General features: G+C 50.4%; 1 non-coding gene across 1 annotated transcript; it reads left to right on the top strand.

The window, feature by feature from the left end:
- Positions 1-628: 628 nt before the first annotated feature.
- Trnad-auc lies at positions 629-699 on the top strand. Its single transcript has one exon. It is a non-coding gene; the product is annotated as a tRNA-Asp (tRNA).
- The last annotated feature ends 6098 nt before the right edge of the window (positions 700-6797 follow it).

The following is a 6797-nucleotide window of genomic DNA, read 5'->3' as shown; positions in this document are numbered from 1 at the left end:
TCATAAATCCCTCCTCTGGCCCTCTCCATTTTCAAGTTTCTCCCTCACAGGAAGTAGGTCTCTCTCTGTAGTGATCAGTCTTGTTGCCTTGGATTGAGAACCACCTAAGGGATCGATGAAAGATTTCCTAGTCGCTTGTGATACTTGTGTGTGTGTGTGTGAGGGTGTCTCCAGAGGAGATGGATCACAAGGGACTCCAGCCTAACTCAGGTGTACCCAGCCTGTGGCTGATGGGCCCTCGTGCACCCTAGGACAGTTATGGGTGTGGCCTAACAAAAACTGCGAAGTTAGTTAAAACATCACGAAGTTTTGTTTGGGCTGTTGCTGCTGTTTCATTTTAGTTTTGCTCTTTTTGTGTGAACTTTGTAGATGACAACATGCCTGTGGGATGGACTCACAATACGATGATATTATTGAGAGGTGGTGGAAGGGCTGAGGTGGGGCACGGCTGGAGAAAGCAGGGACTGGGGCATAATCTTGGGGGCGTATCTTGCACTGCCTGTTTCCTGTATCTCCTTTCTCCACCTCCTGTGCTTCCTAAAGTGTCCTGCTCTACCTCACCATCCCCTCCTGCCATGAACCCCTGAGCCACAATGAATTTTTCCTCTTTTTATCTTCTGGTAGGGCTGGGGGTGTAGCTCAGTGGTAGAGCATTTGCTTATCACACAAAAGATATGGGTTCAAACCTCAGCACCTCCAAAACAAAAATAAAGGCCATTTGTAGAGGACCTACATGGTCCACATGCCAGACCTCAAGATCTTTGTTCTTACTGAAGCTGGAGTGTCAGAGCCAGACATGATGGCGCATGCTATAATCTCAGTACTTGGAAAGCTGAGGCAGGAGGGTTGCTGGGAGTTCAAAATCAGCCTGGGCTACCGAGCGAGAGCTTCTCTGAACACACACACACACACACACACACACACACACACACACACACACACACACACACACACACACACACGCACACACACGCACACACGCACACACACACTGTTAGGTATCTTTGTCACAGAGTGCAAAAATAATACATCTCATTTCACTATCAGAGAAACTGAGGCTGGAAAGACGGAGACACTACCTAGACCGGGTCTTTGGGAGACGGGATTTCTTGGTCCCAGATGACACATGTGTGGTGTGATGAGGAGTAACTGGCTGGAGCATCAGGACAAACAGAGGTGCTCATAGTCAGAGCTGGGACCAGGAGAGGCCCCAGCTGAATCTGGCACTGCTCCTGAACAGCAGGGCAAGAGCTAATTAATTAACACAGGCCATTGCTAACCGGGTGCTAATGAAGACAAAGAGGCCGAGCAGGCAGCTGTGAGCGCTTAGCATGGACCTCTGAGCAGATGGGACAGCCAAGGGATCCCCTGCTACTGCAGCGTCACCGGTGGCAGCATCGAGGGCTAAGTGTCCGAGTCTCCTGTTTAAATGTTTCTTGCTGTGAATGGACACTCTCCCACAGCCTGCTCCAGTCACCTCACAGCCTCAGCGCACAGGCAGAAATCTCCTTGTCCCGCCAGTTGGAGCAGCAGGTGCTTCTTTTGTAGACATCCCCTCCCGCATCTCTCCAGCAAATCTCCAGGTGTCCCTAGCCAACCACTAGAGGGCGCAACCCAGGCACAACCCAGCAGGATGAGCCACCACCTTGCCTCCCTGTCTTCGAGAAGAGTTGGAGCCTAGAGAGATGGAAGCTACATCGCAGTGTACCATGAGCATGCATGCTTCTTGCTTAGTTTGGGTGAGGTCTGGTGTATATTGGTGGTTTTATTTTATGTCTATACCCATTTTTTTCTCTGTATAACCCAGAACAGTCCTTTGTGAAATGAATTGCTGATAGTTTCACGTTTTATCGTTTTATCTGTTGATTTTGTCTCTCCCATGCAGCTACTTTTTATTTTTATGAGGCTGAATATGCCCATCTCTCACTTTACAGCTTCTAGGTTTTTATCATTCTTAAGAGTAATTTGAGATTATAGTTATTTATCTGTGAATTTTTGTTTGCTTGTTTGAGACAGGGTCTCACTACGTAGCTCTGGTTGTCCTGGAACTCACTATGTAGACCAGGCTAGCCTCAAACTCATTGATATTCTCCTGCCTCTGCCTCTACAGCACTATGCCAGGCTTTGTGCCTTCTTTTCAAAGAGCAGTTTATTGTTTTTACTTCTTAAACCTTTGGTCCTTTGGGTACTTGTTTTAAATATGAAAGACTGAGGCAGGGATTCAAATTTTCCAATTGGCTTATTAACTGAGTTGTCCTAAAACCCTGTATGATTGTGTGTTTAGAGTTAGCCTTTGAATAATTCACCTTTCTTCCTGGACTTTATCTATCTATTCTCAGACTTGTAGTTGAGTCTTTTCTGAGATTTTCTTCCTCATCATCTGATGCCCATGGACTGTGTTAATTATTGCAGTCTTAGAATGTAATGTGTTCAAGATTCAGAACAGCTAGTCACTCCTCTTACCCCTTCCCCCCCCTTCTCAACTTTTCCTTCTCTTTTAAAAGACTATTTTTGTGTGCATGGGCATTTTGCCTGCATGTATGTCTGTATAGCACATGCATGCCTCATGACCTCAGAGGTCAGAAGGTGTCAGATCCCCTGAGACCGGAGTTATAAACAGTTGTGAGCTGCCATGTGGGTGCTGGAAATTGAACCTGGGTCCTCTGGAAGAGAAGTCAGTGCTTTCAATCACTCTCTGTAGCTCTTCTCTAAAACAAACAGAACTTTATTATAAAAAGTTGCAGCCGGCGGGGGTGACGCACGCCTTTAATCCCAGCACTCACAAGGCAGAGGCAGGGAGATCTCTGTAAGTTAGAGGACAGCCAGATTTACATCATGAGTTTCAGGACAGCCAGGGATATGTAGAGAGAGCCTGTCTTGAACAAACAAACAAACAAGTCATATGCCATAATTCCTCAAACCCGAAGCCTCTGGCACTGAGGAGCTTCTGTCCGTGGAACAGCCGTTTCGAACAGAAGCTGAAACTTCAGTTGGATCTTGTCCTTTCACTATCAAATGTATGTTTACTCCCTTTTCACCAGAAACAAATCCACGAGAGTTAGGATTTAAAAACGGTTCGCTTTATCATAACGCTCTCATGACTGGGGTTCATTACTTCATCCGTCCTTTGCCACGCGATCTCTTCTGTTTTTTCTTGCCTTGTGACCTTCAGAATTGCTCTGGATGGATACCCACACAGTCAAGGGACAGTCAGGACTTTCGTGGGTCGGTTCCAGCACTGGGCTTTGTCATCTGGTTCATCACATTGGCCTTTCCCTGGACTTCAGATGGAAGACGCTGGCGTGGTGCTGTCCAGGGTGCTAGACCGGGGCTTGGCCTCATCCCCGGGACAAAGGAGAGGCCTGGGAAGGGGCCTAGCAGAGGACCTTCTCTGAAGTCTAGGAAGATAAGTGTTCCTGGCTAACATGGGAAGCTCCATGTGTTGAAGTGCAGCCTCTGTTGCATGTGTGTGTGTGTGTGTGTGTGTGTGTGTGTGTGTGTGTGTGTGTGTGTACCATCAACCTGGCCATGCCAAGCCAGCTGGAGAGGCCCAGCCATCAGAGCGGTAGACGGTTCTAGACAAGGGTGTCACAGAAAGGATCCAGGAGCAGGAAAGATGGTTGTTGGCTTCCTGATGAGCTTCTCAGTCCAAGCAGTATTTCCAACAGGTGGGACACAGTAGCCTGTGGGCATTCCAGCGGAGCCTGAGCCTGGGGAGTGAAGTCTCCGGGAACCTAATATTCAGCCACCTGAGAGTGGTAGAGTGGTGGCTGGGACCCTGGGATCCTTGGCTAGCCCAGTTTCAGCCGCACACTCATCAAGCACAGTCCCACGGTGGGAGACTTGTTGGGGTAGACCAGCACATGAGTGGGAAGGTCCAAGGCAGGAAGTGGGGCCCGGAGCAGAGGGTGGGTGGGATGGTCAGACCCTGGATGTCCACCACAAGCTGGGAGACATGCATACAGGACTGACTGCAAACCTTGGTCATCTTGGACTGTTAGCAGAATCCTGGCTAAAAACACCACAGACTCAGAGGACTGTTTGCTGCCTTCTCTCAGAACCATCTTCACATAGGACCACATGAACCCCCGACCTCCCTCACTGGGAATGTGAAAAAATGAATTCTCTGTACTCAGTATGTCTCAAACCCCAGGCTCAGCCTCCAGAACCAGCTTTTGGACCTCTGTCTCATCCAAAAGCCAGGTCTGGTGCCCAAGGGCATGAATCAGAGGGGAGGCTTGGTCTAGGACAATCTTGGCAGCAGGGCTGTCCCATGCTTCTCAGGATGCTTGTGGAACGTGGAACAGAATATGGGGGTGCAGCTAGGCAGGGCCAGGCAATCTCTGTCCTGTCCCTTTGAGCTTCCGGCTGACCACATACCATGGATAGACTCTTTGTTCTGTATTATATGAGCAAGATCCTTCCCTCTTGGGTGCAGAGTCCTCATTTTTGTACCCTGAAGGGATGAGAAGAGTCAAAATCCAGCAGAAGTGTGAGCTAACCTCCCAAAGTACCAAACGCCTAAATGTCGAGGGCAATAAGGAAAAGATGATGAAGAGCCTCCTTAGTGCCCATCCGATGGGACCACTAGGCTGAGTCAAGCTAGTCCATGTGTGTCCCCAGTTGAGCACTCTAAGGCTAACCAATGGAGTCCCCATTGGGAAAATAAATCAAATATTCATGTTCTGTGGGTGGCAGTGGCCCAAACATGTGCTTTGGGCCGTGGGAGTGCTGGGGAGAGCTGTACTCAACATGGTCAGGAGTGGAGCTGGCCCAGCAGAAACCCTTCACTGAGGGCATAGGAAGGGCTCTGAGATGCCTTCTAACCCCAGCTCACACAGCGGCAAGCTATGGCTACTCTCAATGAGAGAGCTGTGCCTTCCTCATCCAGAGCTCATAAGTCTACTTAGACAGTACCCCAACCCAGTTTTGACTGCCCTCTGGTCTCCTGGCCTGAACAGCAGCTTCCAGTTTAGCTATCACTGCTAGATCAGTGGTTCTGGAAAAGAATCCACCTCCCACAGTGGCCAAGGAGGGGCCAGGAGCCACAGTGATTGATGACTTGGGATAGCTCTGGGACTGTGCTTCCCTGAGCCCTATCCCTATACCAAACTTTGGGCCCTCTGGGACATAGTATTCATCTCCAGCCCACTCCAAGATCACCAGCTCAGCAGCATTCCCTAGGAGACAACCCCAGGAATCTATCCTATAGCAACTATATCACAGTATCCCAAGCACGCCTAAGTTCTGGAAGTTCTGGGAACTCACTTATCCTTATGGGAGCTGGAAGACGGGATAGATCGAACCTTTGGGCCCAAGTATCAGCACTGGTATCTTGCCTGGCCTGAGGCTCAGCCTCTCATCTTAAAGATGGGCCACAGTGACCACTGCGAACTGACCCTGCAGTGCATACACCCTACCCAGTATCCCCTAGAAACCTCTCAGAGGTGGGGTGCACACATGATGTTTCAGGAGGTATGCTTAGCACTGCTGAACCCAGGATGGTGCCCTGTAGGAGGCCGTGGCTCAGAGCCAAGTCCAAAAGTGCTGTGAGATGGGTAGGCCCAGTGGGATTCTGGGACATGCCAGGCCCCTTCCCTGCACCAGCCCCGGTTGCTGCTGTGTGTGCCTTTGATGAATAAGACATGAGGAAGCTGATTAATTATGGCTTGATATGCACCAAAGTTGGGCAGAGGGACTCAGGGTGGGTTCCTCGGAGGTTCAGAGCTGATGAACTCAAGGTGGATGATGGCCAGAAGCCCCTGAGGGAGCAGAGGTGTGGATCCAAAAGGGGCTGTCACAGTGTTCATCTACCTAAACACTCCGGCCCTGTTTCCTGTCTGGAAAAATAGGTACTGGTATTGCCATCACAGGACCAATAGCACCATGCATTAGCAGGCCTGGCACAGAGTCCTCTCAGGCCTTGGGCATAAAGCCACCTTCTGTGGTGAGAGCAGATGGCCCCCATCTCCCTGGCACTGCGATCTCATCCCCAGCCACCCACTCAGGTTGGTGGCCTTGGCATGCTTAGGCAGCAGGTGCAGCTGTACAGCTTGACCTTCTCGCTTCTTTCCTGGTCCCTCTTTGCACTGTCCCAGAGTGGCCCAGAGCATGCAGAACAAGAAGAACCAAGTCCCCTTAGTTCTTTCTCCCTTCCTAGAGAACACCAACAGCCTGAGGCTGTGTGGGTGTCCTAGAAGGATGGCCCAGTAGGGCCTGTGCCCATAAGCTCCCCAAGCCCTTGCCACAGTGGCCACTTTCCAAGGCTGTCAGCCCTGGCTGGCCCTATGCTAAACTCTGAGTGGACCTGGAGGTTTGAGTCATCCCTGTAATCCCTGCTAGGATCCCACATAGTTCTCTCAGGGGACAGAAGAGATAGACAAAGAAGGAACAGTGATCTGATCACACCCCAAAGCATTAACCTCTGCTTTATCTACATGCAAAGAACTGGGCTGAGGTCACACAGCCAGGCAGGGCAATTTCATGCCACACACAGATCACAGGAGAGGAAGGTGAGACAGTGCTGGAGCACTGCTGTGGAGTGGGTAGCCATCCCAGCCTTGGCCTGGAAGTTCCAACCCCCACTGAGGCTTCGGCAATGGTCACACCCACAAGGCGGGGCTGAGGGAGGACGCTGAAGACCCAGGATCCAGAGGAGAGGCTTCTCTTGGTTCCAGGACCCTGGATGCTGGAGGTAGACCAAGCAGAGTTCTCCAGAGCACACCGCTGGACTGCGCCATACCTTTCCCAGACCCTGCAACCTATCCCTTCATTTGTAAGTTACCCCACAAAATAAA

The sequence above is a fragment of the Onychomys torridus genome, chromosome 8 (assembly GCF_903995425.1).
Source record: "Onychomys torridus chromosome 8, mOncTor1.1, whole genome shotgun sequence".
Classification (NCBI taxonomy): Eukaryota; Metazoa; Chordata; class Mammalia; order Rodentia; family Cricetidae; genus Onychomys; species Onychomys torridus.
This window is presented reverse-complemented; position numbering and strand designations above follow the sequence as displayed.